Raw genomic sequence first — 17,862 nt, forward strand, 5'->3', positions numbered from 1 at the left:
ACTCATTTGTGCAGTGTCAACTTTCTGTTTGCCTCAGAATTCAATTCAATATATCACCCTTCTTGCTGCTTTGTACTACAAAATAATAAAAATTAAATAGTTGGCCCTGTTTTCCAGGACTCTGGATTTAGATTTTGATTCAGTAAGTTGATTCCCTATTCAGCAGAGCATGTGCTTACATCCTCTTGACATTTATTATGGAAAAAAGCTTGGCCCAGAGATTAAGGCACTAGCTTGAGGCTTGTGAAGACACATTTCCTTGTTCTGTTGGTTCTGTCATGATATTTGTATGTGACCTTGAATTTTGAAGAATAATTTAGCATCCCAGCTTCATTTACTGAAATGTGTGTTCTGAAGAGCTTTTAAAAAAGTTGTGGACAGTCTTTTTGTGCCCCAGCGCTCAATTTGTGAAAGAAAAATAGTAGCACTGCCTTATCACTCTTCTGTCACAGATGCAGTAGTAACTATGAGTTACTCAAATACTAGGGTAATGAGTGCTTGAGAGATGTCTTTCTAGGTATCTTGGACTTAAGTGCATTTTTAAGTATGCTACTGACAGGGAACGCGACGCTGGAAAACTTCTAAAACAATTCCTTCTACTTTTCAGGATAACTTCATTAAAATAAAATGTGCACTCCTTAGAAGCCACTTGTATTAAAAGTTTCTGTCTTCTGTCTTCTGAATTCAAGCTTCTGTGGATGTCTAGAGCTCACTTAGTTATGCCATGGGATCTTTAGTTTGGGAAAACAAAACCGGTCACTTAACCTGACTTTGCTGAACAAGCCCAATAGTAATGTTTCATGTGCAGTATTTAAGCTGGTCTGTTGGTGAAAATGAGAAGAGAAGCCTTCATGTTATATTTTCGTGGGTTTAAAAGAATTCATATATTATTACTGACTTATTTTTATGTCACTGCGTGTGCATAAAGAGATTATGTTTGTCAGGAGAACTTCGGATTGGGATTTGTGGAAAAAAATGAGAAATACTAAATATGATAAATAGACATTCAGGGCAAACTAAAAATTACCTGAGAATTTTGGCTAAATTCTGTAAATTGTGCTAGAAAAAAGGGGATGGTAGTGTGAAAATGTGAAAGCACTTCATTTTGATGTTTTGTTCATATTTCATTTCAAAAGCACCAAAAAGCTACCTTTTTGAAATAAATTTGCTGAAGATGCCTTGTATTTTCAAAGGGAGTTGCATTCACTATTTTTATAACTGAACTTGAACCAGTAGTTCTTCACTGACGTGTTCGTAAAATATTCTGGCACAAATGGTTTGATAACCCTGATATTTCCCTGACTTCAGCATTTACAGAACACAAATTTTTAGTAAAGGTTGAAGTATTTCAGCTTTTCCGTACGGTCATCTTTTTGAAAAGTGGATTTGAAGTAACTGTCTCTGCTGCTTTAAAAGCTATGGTAAAAATTTAGATCATTCTCACCTGCTGAAGAGGAATGATAGCATCCAGTTTGGATGCAGGCATGTAACTCAGTAACTAACATTATGTAAGACTTGTTAGAACTCTAATATAAAGCCAGCTGATGCACATAGGAAGACAAGTACATGTAGTATATCACAGGTGAAACAAGAAATTATAAATCAAAGACCTGTAGTTATTTTAAGCAATAAATTAAAGCTGCCCATTAAAAGCCTTGTGCAATATAATGTTATTTTAAATCAGAACAGGTTTCTCATGCCATAATTTTAGTTAGGTTGGAGAATTTCAGCCTATCCTTAAGATTCATCATTGAGTAATTGAAGATGGATATATCATTAGACTTAACAGTTTTTCAATAAAAAGGTAGTTAATTCAGTGTACAGAAACCAAATCTCTTCTCACTTTGAATTAAGGTCACTGGTAAAACCCTGGTTTGCTATTGAATGCAAATAGACTTCCTACTTCACAAAAGGCTAGTATGGAAGATACCAGCTCTCTGTTCAGGCACCTCTGCAAGACTTTTATGGAAACACCCATTTTGTTTCACTTAATTTTACCAGTTACTATATTTCATTTCTGTATTTGGAAATTTGAGTCTGTGTATTCTCGGTGTTTTTCCCCCAGAAAAGCAAAGATGTAATGCTGTACATACAATGTTATGTTAGTTCTGTTTCCAACATGTAATTGAATTAATGGTTCAAATAGCATCTCCCAGTGAGAGCAGAAATAAATAGGCCAACGCATACACAATTTTCTCTTTTTACTGTGTATAAGTGGATCTGCCATTGAACCGATGAGGTTTGGTTTAGTACAAAGAGAAGAATATATTGTGTTTTAGGATAGTGATCGCATGGATTTTTGGTAAATATTTGAATTGGGTTACTGGTCAACTCTATGACTATACTGTGAAGAATAAGACAATGTTTAAAGTGGACTTATCTTGGGGTTAATTTTACATCAGTCAGAGTCTTCCAGAATGGCAAATTGGCATTTTTTGCTTTTAGTTTTCATGTTTTGCTCAAGAACTTTCCTGCCTACCTGTGGGTTTTGATTCCCAGCTCTGGAGGCGTACTCTGCATCTGTACCACATTTGGAATACCTGAGGAGCTGCAGTTTTGTTTGGACTTCATCTTTGTTTAGCTACCATCTAGCTGGATTCAAAAGTGTTTTGAGAAGTGTTTACTACAGGGATGCCCACTGTATTTTTTTTAGATTTATAGCCAGTGATATGGATGAATTGCCTAACACAACGCTTGCATGGTCCCTCCTCTCTCAGAGCTCCACCAGTAATAGGCTTTTCAGGCTGTGAGCTTGCCGCACACATAGTTGTGATTTTTTCGCTATGATTAAATGAACAGTGGAATGGAAAGTAGGATGGATGTTCATGTGAGAGCTGGGTATAGGGCAGAGGTACCAGCAGGGTTGTTCTCCATGGGCATTCCTCCACCACTCCACCAAAAGAGAGCTCTTACGAAGCTTATGTATCCTCATAGCGATCAACAGCATTGTTTTAAGCCCAAGTATCCAATACTAGTTCCAAATGATGACAGCTCTGACGCACATAACTTAATTTCGATCATTATCTCTGGGATGAATCTTAATGTAACTGCTGTGGTATTCAATTGTGCAGCTAACTGAAGCCTCAAAGAAAGAAATAAGCTGTGGCATAAATATTTAAACCATTGTACAGGTGTTACACTATTTTTTCAGCTAAATTTCTCTTTGTAAATGTCTGAGTTCTGTAACTGAAGCAGGCTTAGTTGAAGAAGCAGTGCTTTAAATTCCTCATCAGCTGCACTTGTCTAGAAGGCACCAGTGCCTGAGACACAGAACCATTTCTTAATTAAATTGAAAAAAATATTCCACTTTCCTCCTTTGTACTTGTCTGTCGAGCAACAAATCTCACTCATGTAGTTTCTTTCCATGTGGCTATGGTAAATCTAACAGCCTCTTAAGAAGCAGCAGTTTATCTTGTTTGGCTTTAAAGATTACAATATTTAAAATATAATTCAGCTCATGCAGGAGCCAGACCAGATATGTCTTTTTCATTTTTCATTATTATTGATTGTTCTGAAGTTTATGACTTGGGAAACATGAGAAAGGGAAGAAAAGTCATGATTTTTTTCTTTCAATGTTGAGGAGGTAGTGGAAAAAAAGATGCTTGCATTGTCTATCGAATAATGTTTGGGAGCAAAAATTTCGGTTCTGACATTTCAGTTTGCAGGGGTATGTGTAAAGCAGACACCCATTATTAAAAATCAGATCTAGATTTTGTGAGTTAAGATGATCTATGAATTAATGTTTTAACTGGTACCAGGTTTTTTTTTTCACCTGGCTGACTTATGATTTTCAAAGTAGTAGCATTTCCCTTTTTGAACTAAGGTTGTGTGTCTCTTCTGTATGCCTTGACTGAATCAGAGTCCCAGAAAAGCATTAGAGGGCTACTGCATAGCTGGAGGATCACTTTTGAGAAAGATGCATGACGAGGTCATTACAAAACACCCATGGTTTTTCAGAAGAATAAGAGACGTCTGGAGCTCTAGTTCCGCCTTGTATATTGCTTTTAGCCAATGGATATTTTTCACAGCCTTTCAGTAGTATACAGAGTGCAGTATGGGAGCAAATTATTGCTGTGTCCTGCTTTATCTTGATGCTTTCAAGGATACAAAATGTCCATTCTCTCTACTTTTTCTTCAGGCTTTTTGCTTTCTAACAATAAAGGGACCACAATATCTTTATTTTTAAGGGATGTCTGTACTGCACTTGCTTGCTTGAATCATTCCTTGAGGCTCTGGTAGACCTGAAGTAGGCCTCTCCTAGACCACAGCTATTCTGATCCCTAAATACATTTAAAGGTCCGGGCATGCAATGCACTGAAATCCATCCAGACTACTTTTGCATGACCAGCAAAATTTCCCCAGTCTCAGAGCAAGCAAGAGAGACATGTAATGTTAAAAATAAAATGCAAATGCCTGAGTTATTTGAATATAATCACTTTATTAATTTAACTGTCTAACAGATACTGATGACAGTCTAATAATAAGGTCCAAAATGTTCTTTCTCATTAAAGGAGTTAATGAACTCACACATCTTAAGAATTTCATTTTAATTAATTAGGAATAATTTATATGAGAGAGAGAAGTGCCAAAAAAATATTCCTATTGAGGAGTGGAAAATTGGTAAATCTGTTAATGAGGGATGCTGGGTGCCAAGTCTTTAATGAAAATATTCCTACAGTTCTCTTATTCACGTGTAGAAAGTCACTGGGTGGCTGGATGTTTTCAAAATTTCAGCACCGTAGGCATTCCCACTCACTGCTATTGTATGTGCTAAATAATATGTAATCCCTGTAGCAGGCACAACAAACATTTGCTTCAAGACAAAAAATATGTCCCTAACATACAAGTAGGGTATTAAAATGTGATAAGGATTTATTAGTAAAATAGCTTTTAATTTCTCCGTAATTTCAAAAAGTAGAAAAATTGAACGCAAATATTTTCCTTGAATTGTGAATTGTGGTTCTGCTTTTGAACTCTAGCTCCATCAAAAATTAAATTTCAAAAGTTGTACTTCAGAAGCACACATATCTAGTCATGGTCTCTATTTCTGTAAAACAAAGATGCTTTTGGCCATTACACTGTGTTATGGTGGGGTTTTTTGTCTTTCAGAAGTTAACAAACAGTACGGTGGAAGCAGTAAGCACGTTGCTCTAAGGAAGCAATTTAAGTTCTGAAAGTTTCCCGATGTTTTACACCCAGAATGAACTTTCATGACTGACTTAAAATGAGCAAACTATATAATTTTGTTTTATGCTTCATTGGGTTAATTTCCTTTGGCTGTCATGCCCAGATTTCAGTCTATATTGGCTTCAGAAGCTTGTTAATGTTGAAAATAACTAACTTGAAACTGCTGAAACCATGACTGATATGTAAAAAGATAAGCCTTAAACCTGCAGGAAATGCTGAAAGGGGTAAGTTAGGAGTCAGTGGTAAGCAAGCAGATGTTTTATACAACTCAAATCGGTATGCACGGTTGTTTTAGGCATATTAACATAGGATAGTACCTAAGGAGTCTTTACTGTTATTACAACGTTTTTTATATTGTGTGCTGTAGGTACACTTCAGGAAATATAATTCCAGCTGTAATTTGAATGGACTGGAGAGTAGGGAACTAACCAGAGAGAAAGGAGCAATGACTTTCCGAAGATCAACCAGCAGCGCAACGACACAGGTGAACAGCATTTAGACCATTTGTTTTGCACTCCTGTACTCTGATGGGTACACTACACAACTTTCAGACAGTGTTTTATTTTGATCAGTAGCTGTTTCAGAGTTGTTTTTTACTTCTGCCTGATCTTTCTGGACCTGGAAATTATGTGGTAAACAATACGTTGGGCAGGTTTGCTGCACGTGCAACTCAGATTGAAAGTGTGTGTGTGTGTCTGTGTGTTGTGTGTTTGGTGAGAATGCGTTGCCTTTGTACATCAGGACTGAATGCTAGTTTGACTGAAAATTGTTCTTTGTCAACACACACGGGAAGAAATCAAACGGAAAACGTAGTGATAAATGCCCACAAGTGGAACATAAATTATCTGTTAGAGGTAAACTCCATTTGTAATTATTTTTACTATCTCTAAAGCATGCACGCTATACATATATGCTTTTATTTTCAGAGACTAAAGCTTCCTCTGATTAAATATTTACAGATCAGTATAGCTTCCAAAGGCTTTTAACCTCATGCTAAGGTAATATACAAGCAAAGAAAAGTTCAATGCAGACCCACCTCAGAAAAGAGTAATAAGATACAGTTACAAAAGAAGTTTGGTTGTCCTAAATTTGTATGTGGTCAACAAGGTAGGGTAATAGGCTGGAAATCAGGAAACTTGCTTTTCCTTCTAATCTGCTTGCTTCATTGTTGAGCAGACAGTTTAATGGATTAAAAGCTCTTCTGAGCAAAACCTCCTTCACTCTCTGTATTTGTGTGCATAAATACACATTATGTGTTCATCACCTTTTTTGCTTATGGCCTGTTGATCTGACCATTACCATAACAACAAAAGCCAGGAAGGATTGTGTAAGCTTTTAGGCAGAAACTGCATGGTAAGGGTGAAAGCAAGTAACTAAAAGTGTAGATTTACGGTTCTAACGTTCAGTCCTCTGTTCTAATAACATTCCTGGTGCAGCCTTAGAAGAAAAGACTGCCAATGAGTCTTTATATAGGCTGGGGTGTTTGTGCTTCCTTTGTTGTGATGTTGAGCAATCAGCACTGCAATTTTTTTCTTTTCCATTCTAAATGGAAACGACAAACTTTTCCATTCTAAATGGAACTAGAGGAAAGCCATGTTTTTAGGCAGGCAAACATAATTTTAAAAATAAATATGATGTTGAGTTCAATAGCACCGGCCATTTTGATGGATAGAAAAAGCTTAGAGATGGATGGCAAAGCATAATGATGAGTGCTGAAGAATCTTTTTTGCTAACATGCAAGCAGTGATTGGCAAGAGAATATAAATTGGGGAAACCTGGGCAGATTTTAACTAATTGAGGGTGAGCAGTGCCACAAAAGACAGAACACAGTGCCACCTAGTGCCTTTGGCAAAATCGAACTGGATGTCCTCAATCGACTTTCAGGTGGGTAGGACTTCTAAAAAGAAAAGGCATGAAAGTAGTATTAATGTGTTTAATGTAAAAATCAGTGGGCTGTATCTTCCGTTAGGAGGCAGGTCTATTCTGACGTCCCAGGAGAGCCCTTAGGGTGTGTCTTGGTTTAACCTCAGGTGTAATAAACATTCGCAGCCTGAGTGGATCCCTCCCAAATCCCTTTTTACTGTTGAAATACGGGGTGTCACCTGGGCAAGGTGTATGGCATGATTACGTGTCAAATCTCAGCAAACAGCTCATTTCCCAAAGGATGTTAGACACCATGTGTACATGAAGGCAAACCCCTGCACAGGGTTAACCTCCTGCTGAAAGGCCAGGTCTGCAAATTTTCCTGAAATCAAAATTGCAAAGTTGAGATTTTATGCAATGTTTTATCAGTCTTTTTTTCATTAACTTGATGGAGCATCTGAAATTTTGATGTGAAGAGAGGGTAATTTTTATGTAAAAATACATTGCAGTATTGTTAGTAGTGTGATATTTGTACTTGGAAACACAGACCAAGTCTGCTCTTTGATGGATTGAGTTGCCCTCTGGACTTCTCTTCCTCCGTTGACGTGGAGGGAGCTGGAAGTGATTGTCTGCTCTAATTTCTCAGATGGGTGGAATGAATCCAAACCAGAGTGTGGGATATTTGGATTTGTGTACTTATACTTCTGTTATATTAGGCTGCTTTGAATTTTCAAATTTCACATTAATTTTCACAAGTCAAATACAGAGGAATCAGTAGCTCACATATCAAATACAGAGGAAACAAAATAGCTCAGCCTTGTGTGTAATTGTTGGGTGATGATATTCATGTTGTAATGTAATAGGACTGGCAGAATGACAACTTCTACGCTTTTCAAATTCAAAGGAAATGAGACAAACTTGAAGCATCTGATAAAAGACTGCCAATGTGACTCTGTTTCACTAGCAACAGAGGAGTATCTCTGTCATCTTGGCAATGGTTAAGGGTTAGCAGCTACCGCTCTTATATTAATGGGTCTCAGCTCTCCAGAAATGGGCTAGTCAGAAGTAAAGTAGTGCAGGATCTCTGAATGTCGTGCTGTGCAGTGGATATGCTTAGAGATGAGTATAAAAGGAAATCTTGACCAAAGACATCTTAGTTTGGATGGCTAGTATTAGAATCTGTGTGGTCTACTGCCCTGGGATTGTCTGCATTTCAGTGCTTTGAAACTTGGGGGAAAAAAATAAAAATTTATAACTTTTCTTTTTGGGGTTAAGTCTAGCTCAACCAAAAAAGACTATTCTTTATTGTAATGCTGTAAAATTGTAAGCTGTGCATGATATGTAGTGTTAAAATAAGTGAAATTCATCTTTCTGAGGAATCTAAAGTGGTTTTGTATAGACTACTCTGCCAAGGGTTTAATTTTATCTTTACTGCTCATCAGAACAATGGGGTGGAGGAGGCGGGGAGTAATAATGAGTAACTTGTGGAAAATAAACTACTAACTTTGGTCTGCTTGATCCATACAGTCCCACTATTTGATATCTGTGATATGCATTATTCATCAATTTTTGTAAATCCCCAAAGCTTCTTAATTTTAGCAGTGAATGGTGTTTCTACAAAAAACCTCTTAGCCATTTGTTATCCTCCTGCTTCAAATGTCTCAGTTATCCTGTAAAAGGGCAGAAACAATGTCGTATGATGCTGTGTGATCTATCAGACAACATGACTAATGTTTACCAGCTAGTCTAAGGGAATAGTTCATAAGTTATGAATGATCTGAAAATTATTTTTTCCAATAGTTTGGTAGATACTTAATCAACAAATCTAGGGGAAAAAGAACAATAAGGTAGCATAACAAAAGGCTGTGTGTTCCCTTAGTATCAGTCTCCTTAGCTACTTTGTTTAAAATAAACAGTTTTGAAAACTAAAAAGAAAAGGAGAAGAGGAAAACGGCTTAAGAGATTTCAGTTTCCCTGAATTCCATTCCTGCCTTGACTGGTTGGAAAAGTAGTGGGATCAGAAGAACTTAAGAGAAGTTAATTAATATCTTCTTCATATTGCTTGATTTATTGAAATTCATTTTTTGTTCTTGTAACCTTTATCATTCACTTTTTCACCCCATTTCCATTTATCAGAGTTCTCTAGTCAAAGTACAAAGTCAAAACCGCAGCACTAATCAAAAGTGATCAGATAAAATAGATGTGTATTAAATAGACTAAATGAAAGACTCATCCATCCTGCCTTGAGTGCCAGACCCCTGATGCACTCCAAGAGCCTTCTTCCTTTCCTACGCAGTCAGCCCAGTGCGTGCTGACAGCCCACGCTCATGGCACAGAGCTCATGGTCTTAAATAAATCACAAATTGTAGGCAGTTGTCCCTTCAAAGAATCAACTTGACTTCTTTTCATCTATTAGTTGGTTTACATTTCTGAGGGTTTTGACATATCCTGGAGAGTTGTACCTATCATATTACAAAACTCTACTGGAATAGCTGTATTAATAGATGGACAGTATTGATGAAAACATCTTGACTTTATGCAATCAAAAGTTGTACAAGTGTAATGTGTGTCATTGGAGGTAGTTTAGGAAATGAAGGGCTTTGTCATTATCATTTGTGCCTCCAGCCTTTGCAGACAAATAATTACAAGTACGCTGCTTAAGTCAACCATTGTGGGTTCTTTTTTTATAACCCTTTCCCAAGTGGAATCAAGAATTCTAGAGTCTAAGATTGTGGAGAGTATCAGTACACCACTTGAGTTGAACTTGGACTCTGAACTCCTACTCCAAGGCATGTTTTATAACAGTTAAATGCTAATGAGAGCGGACTTGTTATGTTGTATGGTTTCAACTTCTTTTTTACTCTCTGCTACACTGTTGCCTGACTCTGAGCCCTTGTGTTTGTATTTAATATGGATTAAAGCTATTGCATCTATTCCTTAGGAAATACCTGGAGCATGTAAGCTGTTATATTAAATTAGTTCATTACAGTATTACATGCATAACTGCATAAACATCCATTGGGTCCTTGCTTTGATCACCTCTGATCTTGGCTGTTACTGCTACTGACTTCTACAACCTTTTTTTTCCATTGTATGTTTTTTAATTCTAATTTGGGTTGTCAAGAGCAGGTTCTGTTTATTTCCCATGATAATGGCTTGCCTAATTTTTTAAATAGTTTTGAATTTAAATCAGTTCTATTGGGGCATTTTTACATCAGTGTTGGAAAAGCATTGATGTGCCAGCAGTGTTTTGCTGCTGCTATCTGTGTTTCACGTGGAAAAGCACCTTGGTCTGTCACTGAAGGGCACTGCATAAATGTAATGTAGTATTATTTATTTATTAACATAGCACCACACTAACAAGCTACCTCCCAAATACATCAGTAACCAATCTACCTTGGCACATTTGTCATTCCAATTTTCTTTGTGTTCTCTCCCTGTGTGTTTTCTTTACTTGTGGCTCCTTGGAACATTGCTATGTTTTCTACAATACATAGCAATAGCAATTTCATTGCTATTTCTCTACAATTACACACTAGCAGTTTGTATCAAATCTACCTGTTTCAGCCCTTTGGGTCATTCATCTATTAATTTTTTTCTTTTTTCCAATGCTTAGTGTTGCGGGTTAACCCCGGTGGGCAGCTAAGCACCACACAGCTGCTCGCTCACTTACGCCCCCCCACTCCCCCAGCGCCCCCCAGTGGGACAGGAGAAGAGGAAAGGAAAAATAAAAGCAAGAAAACTTGGGGGTCAAGATAAAAACAACAAAAAATTTGTTTAATAAGTAAAGGATAAGTGGAAGAAGAGAGGAGAAAACAAAATAAATGATGAAAAGGCAATCATTCACTACCTCCCATGGGTAGACCAACACCCAGCCAGTTCCCGAGGAAAAGATGTCTAACCCCTCTAAAATCCCTTCTTTTCCATTCTGTTGCTGAGCATGATGTTATATGGCATGGAGTATCTCCTTAGTTAGTCCGGCTTATCTGCCCAGTCATGTCCCTCCCAGTTTATTCTGCATCCCCCAGTCTATTCACTGGGGGGCAGAGTGAGAAACAGAGAAGGCCTTCATGCCATGCAAACAGTGTTCAGCAAAAGCTAGAACATTAGTGTGTTGTCAGTACTGTTTTGGTCATGCAAGAAGTTTAAAACTTGTCTAAATGGTACAAACTGTGAAGGAGGTATCTTGTTTCATGTTACATTTTCCTTTTAAGTGATAGGGAAAGCTGCCGTTGCAATAGATGACTGAGTTAATGCACTATGTGCTGAATTGTGTTACTGCTTATGAAAACGTCTCGTGCGGTACAATGTGATACGTAGTTTTAGATAATTTCCTCTGGCTTTTGTAACTGCTATGCCATGGTGCCCAAAGTATGGGTACCAATCTCCACTGGATATCATTTGGCAAAGCTGAGACTACTGAGTGGGAAAAGAAACCTTAAATAGTCAGGAAATAAGTTTATGAGATGAATGGTTTTAATACTTTTGTGAATCATTCTAAATCTACTCATACTAGGAATGCATGCAATTATCCATAAAATAAATTGCCTTTGTCTCATAATTGTCTTTGCTAATTACCTTTTTAGCAAATTAAAAGGTGAGAGGGCTGAATGCTTACGTCTACATTTTTCAGTAGTGCATGCTTATATTGTCCTTGTTCTCATTGATATGAATCCCCAGTTTAAAAATGTTAGATTTCCACTTTTCCCTAGTACCTCAAGCAAAGCCTGACTGTGCAACCTGTGCTACCTGTAAACAAGAGTGCTTTATGATTGATGAGGTCCACAGGCCTGTTTCTTTCTGCAGTACTTTTTCCAAATGGGAGAAAATGTTCCAAATAAAAGCTGCCTGCAATTAAAAATCATATCACACCTTTACAATGCTTGCAGTGTCCTGAGGGCTCGTTTTCTTGTTTTCTACCACAGCTAAAGACTGATTGGATTGAAAAGAAAATGTATATTATGGAACTGGAAAGAAGCGTAGGGAAAGCTTGTTTTATCACTAAGTGAAATATATGAGAATGGCTGTAGAATTAACTTGGTTCTCCTGCCTTAATTGTTAAATCTTTTATGCTCCAGAATTTGCACAAGTTCTGATCTATGAATAGGGAGAAATTTAACAGCTAGACAGATAGAGATGTAAGCTGCTTAGGGTTAGTTCATCTTGTTTGGTTAAGATTTATCATAACAGCATCCCAGCTGTGAGGCAGGACCATTACAGTACTACCACTGTTCTTGTTGTTTTCCATTTCTCTGGCTAAACTTCTAGACAAATAACAAAGGAGTTAGAAAATTACATGAATTTAAAAATGTGACTCTCTTTCTGCCTATGAAATGATACAATGTGCAAGTAGGATTCAAAACCTTATAGTTCAATGTGTCTGTATTTTAACAATTTAGTTGAGCTACACCAGAGAATCCGAGTGTCAGCAACTGTTCTGTAGTCATCTTGGTAACAAAAACATATATGGGCAGATCTTGCACAAGTCTTGCTCCACTGATTAGCAATACCTCAGAAGTTAATTTCATCCAAAAACCCCCCAGATTGTCACACCACAGAGAAGGGGTTGCACCCTGTATGAGTTAGGGAGCTTTTCTTACGCAGTCTGCCCAGTTTAAAACTTGAACAGCAGAACTATGAATACAGAAGAGAGTTTTCAGCACTGCCCCAGAGCACTCTCCTGCTGCTCTGGCAATCCACGTGGGAAGCAGGGCTCCCTACCACTCACTGCTCAAAATGATCTTCCTTGAAAAAGGAATCAGCATCCAGGTTGACTTAGCTCTGCTGTGATTATGCTGGCTTCAAAGCTATATTGGAGTTATTGTGTGATCATTTGCTCTGTACTCTTAGCACAGATATATCCTCTCCTACTTCTGGAAGCAAATGCAATAAGGCAGAAAGAATCAGCTTTGATCCTTTCCCACTGGATTACAGGATAATTTCTTTGGCCTCTGAACATGTGACGAATTATAGGGCAGGCACATGATAAGTACTTGTGCTGAGAAAACCTCTCTAAGCTACTCCCTGGAATGAAAGCAGCACTCTGGTTTTCATTTATATCCCCACATCACTCAGATTAACCTGACAGAAAATGCCCTCTGTGTTCAGTTAAGAGGTGTTTGTGCCTGGATGGGAGAGGAGTTAGAGGTTACCTGAGTGAGAGCCTAGGTCAGTGCTGAAGTGAAGACTGTCGTTGCAATATGGTTTGTATAATATGCCATAAAGAATGAGTGCTGCTATTCTGCAGTGGACAGTTGTACAGTCCTTTCTTTATGTGATTTCAAACCGAGTGTGCACAGAGAGTTTCTCTCACATTGGCACTTACGCTTTGAGATTTTTTTCCCGCTGCCGTGTTTGCTGAGAAGAGACTGAAAATACGGTCAGCCCAAGGCTTGAGCTAAGGCATCAGAATACCCATATGAAACATAATCCACTACAGAATCCTGACAGCAAAACCAAACCCATAACAATATTGAGAATATTCAGTGCCCTGGAACTCGCCTTTAGCTAGAATTGTTAAAGCTGGCTGAGCTTGGAGTAAAAAATCTGCCTCCTCTTTGAGTCCCTATTCCTGCTCTTTATTTAAGGAGCTTTGAGCCAGTAAGCCTAGAGGGGACAAATTAATTAAAATTGGTAGAGGATTTAAAACATGAAGGTGATGCAAAACAATAATGTTAGAAGCCAAATTCTCAGGTGGTCTGAACTAATATATGTCAGTGACTTCAATTAAGCTATGCTAGTTTCCTTAACAGCAAAGTATTTGGCTCTAGACTTTGTTATCTGTCCAGAGACCTGCTTAAGGAGCCATTGATCCGAGGAACTGCTCAGGACTGGGTGAAGACTTCTGAATCTGCACATCAAGATCAGTGGTTTGGCCAATGTTGTGTTGTTGTTGTTGGGTTTGGGGGCTTTTCTTGTCCAGACCAAACCTTTTATTTTTTTTTTAATTTTTCAGGCAAAAAAAGAAGAATAAATAATTTTGTGTTAAATCAAACCTTTGCATTTCCTCATTTATCTAGAAAGGCCAAAAGAAATGGGGGGAAAGGAGATAATAGGGTCCTGTTCTGCTGTAGGTGTACAGCAGATTTTATAGCAAGGATTGGAATAGGCCAGACAGGCTGTCCCGTGCCTCTGTTCTGATGTTATGAGGGCATTTGGCTTATCTTGCGAGTCTAGCCGTTTCCATACACCTTACTAAAACAAAAATTGGAAATCCTTTTTTTGTGCATTTGTGTTTGTGTGGGGTTTTTTTTAGCCAGATTCTGAATAATTTAGTAGCCATATCTGGTTTTTGAGTTCTCTTTTCAGTCATTCTGGCTTGCTAATTGTTGCCTGATGGGGGGTTGTGGGATAACTGCTTTGGAGAGATCTCCCCTGTGCTGGAGTTCCCTGCTCTCAACTTACTTTGGGTGCTACTTAACACTTCTGTCAAACTCTATCAGCATCTGCGCTGCAGCATCAGAAGCAGCAGCTGCACACCTAAGAGAAAGTGTCCTCTTTTTCACCTTAATAATGCCATACTCTTTATGTTGCTTGGTGAGGGTTAGCACTGCGGTTCCAGCTGCATGTCGGGGGGGGAAGGCAGAGCTGCAATACTTGGCCAGCAGTTGCAGTCTAGGTGATGTGTTAAAGATTGGTACTTGCAAGATCGTAATGTACATAGCGTCTTCTTTTGGGGCTTCAGGCGTGTGACGTTTATTTTCCAGGAGGTATTTCTGACGAGTTCATTTCTTTGCTTCTTTACTCTGCCGTACAGTTCAGAAGGCAGAGAGGAACTGCTGGATGTAAAAGACTGAAGGGGACAACAAAGGAAAGTTTCCTTGGTCTGTTAGACTTCTCCTTTGCTTTCATTTATTGGCATCCTTCTTACCAGAGTGCTGTAAGAAAACAATGGTAAACTATAATTATGGAAGAAAGTGGTCCTAGGTAACATTTTTAGTCTGTAAAAACATGTACTTCTTCCAGCTTGGTGTTATTTTTGTGTGAATATCTACAATCAAGAAATAATAGCACATCCCTTTCATCAGTTAGCTGTCTGCTTCAAGATGTGAGTCCAGATGTCTACCAGAAAAACAGATGTACAAACTACATAAAAACAGATAAGACAGCTACATTATTCAGTGTATAAGTAAATCCTACCACATCTCGTATCCTCCATGCATAAAAAAATTGCTTCTTTTTTTCACTCAACAAAACACTTCTGTTCAGAACAATGACATGCCATTTTCTGTTGTTTTTGAAATCTCCCTGATTTCCTTGCCTAATAAATTTCCCAATACTTGTTTGAGGAGAGTCAACAGCGTACTCCTGTTCAGAAGCCATCTGTTTGTTTAGACACAGAAATATTGTACTCTGTCACTCCTTGTTAGCTTTGTTATTTCAGTTTCTTCTATTTATAGCAATAAGATGCATATTACTTTTAACATAATTAATTATTGTCTTGCTGACCTAATGTTAATACTACAGGAAGATTTTCAACCTTTAAGTGTGACAAACATGAGGCACCATGTATTTTAAAAGTTGAAAGAAAGAATTCCTGAAAGTGACATAAAGGGAGTGACAAACATTGCCTGTCTCAGAGATGCCAACAAGAAGGAATCTTGTTGTCAAGGCTAATGAAAATTGAATCAGAACATCAAATTAATTTAGATAGTACAGATGAGTAGAAAAGCCAGCAACAGAAATCTCACAGACAGCAAAGGGCCAAGAGGGACATAAAGCTGGTGGTGTAGCCCTCAACTTCATCCTAGTGATCCTTGGATGGCCAAAAGGCCTCCACACTTCCACTGCCTATCCATATGGTGGGAATAGAGAAACTGGCATAAGTAAGAATATCATGCCACCTGTCTTTCCCCAAAATACACAACCTTGGGTCCCCTGGATGTCTGGAAGCTACAGATCCAACTGAGAGAAGGGGAAAACTGGTATTAACAGGCCTATATCGTGTAGTTTACTTTCACATACGTACGGGTTTCCTCCTTCAAGCTAAAGCCAAGGTTAGGGTTAGAGTAAGAGTTAGCATTTCAAACAGGTTAAAAACTGGGACCTCTAGTAAGTAGCTACAGAGCACTGGGTGGTAAGAAAAAAAATAATGAGTTATTTGGGCCAGTGACATTTATTGGCTTTTCTTGTACAGACAGGTCCCCTCTTTCATGTTTAGACTAAGGTGAGGACTGCAGTCAGGCTTAACTGTTGGGAACCAAAGCATCAATTTTTCAGGTGAAAACTGGAAGATCCAGTTTTCCAAAAAGGCTGTGATTTATGAAGAGGTCTGGTATTAACAAGGGCTGATGTCAAATGGGTTTTTTGTTTGTTTTATTTTTGGTTGTGGTTTGCTTGTGGTTTTGGTTTTTTGGGGGTTTTTTTGAGGATGGGTCTTCTCTTTATAACAAGGCTAGAGTTGGGGCTAGTGGTCAAGTTATGGTTAGGCAACGCAGGGTCTTGCGTGCATGGGTTTGAGAAAGATATTGCTTGCTGCCTTAGATGTGACATATATTTATTATCTTGTTTCTTAGCATTTTGGCTGTGTCCCAGAGTATTTCGTTTGTCGCTGTGCCATTATCATTGTTATTTAAATGGCCCTGCTTCCTGACTGTGTAGCTTTTAGGTCGCTAATGTTACCAGAATTCTGCAGTAAAATTATTTCTTCATCTAAGTTCCCTAACTCCCTCCTTGCCTTCTCAGTAAATAAAACTGATAACTTTGTCACAGAGCATGGTCAGAAATTTACATGCCCTTATTTTACAGTCCTTTACCCTCTGTGTTAGTACTTGGTCGATTAGCAATAGATCCACTGAGGAGCATGAGTGTAGAATGTAAAAGTACCTTTTAGACTGGTAATGAGACCTTGTCTTTCTGTGGTTATAAATAATTAAGCTCTTATTCATTCACTTCTGGTGTGTCAGGGCTTCTTTTTGTACTCCTGACTGTGTATTTCCTGCCTTTGACTATTAGTATTAACTACTTCTGTTTCTACAAAAGAAGTAACTCATGAAAATGTTGAATGAAACTGTCAGGTAGTGAAAGTAGAAAAAGTATTTTCTGCCCCTTCCCTCCCCCCACTCCCCTTGCATCCAAAAGAGAATGTAATTTTCCAAAATTGTGTATGACAAAGATCCCGTTACCTGTCCCTAGTATATTATTAGCTTATGCAGATATACTCACTGACATGGTCAAAATTTCATATACTCTGTCACCGCCTGATGGCATTGTAGCTGTGTCATGCTCTTTCAAGACTATTTTTTTTGTTGTTGTTACTATTAGCACACCCTGACTCTGAGGCTTAAAGTCCTGTATATCCCAGTAGACGGTCAGGTGCATAATTAAAATATAAAACTTGTTTGAAAATTCCACCAGGAAGAAAAGCTTATCTTTCTAAGATTCTTTGCTGGATCACTTATGACTATGTTATATGCCCCATTGCTAGTTTTTCCAAATGTTTAAAAATTTTCAGTGAATTATCCTTGTAGAAATTTCATGAGATCTGAGAATGAGATAGAAAGCAGAAATTGCTCTGTTTTAGTAATGAGGAATTGAGGCACAGTAAGACTATGGCATGCCTTTAAGATAATTTTAAACATCTTAAGACTATAGGGAATATTCAAGGGGGGAACGTTCAGTAATTTGTGGTTTGACAATAATATCTCATAGTTTATTAACCAAGATGGGTGTAAGTGGTATATGGGAAGTGGAGTTCAAAAATCTTTACTAAGGGGAAAAGGAAGAGCCAAATTAAGGTAAGGTGATAGTAGCATATCTTCCCCTGTCACACCTGCAAATATGAATTAGATGTGGTTTAGAGTGAGAGGTGAA

This window comes from Aptenodytes patagonicus, chromosome 15 (genome assembly GCF_965638725.1).
Source record: "Aptenodytes patagonicus chromosome 15, bAptPat1.pri.cur, whole genome shotgun sequence".
In the NCBI taxonomy this organism is placed as follows: domain Eukaryota; kingdom Metazoa; phylum Chordata; class Aves; order Sphenisciformes; family Spheniscidae; genus Aptenodytes; species Aptenodytes patagonicus.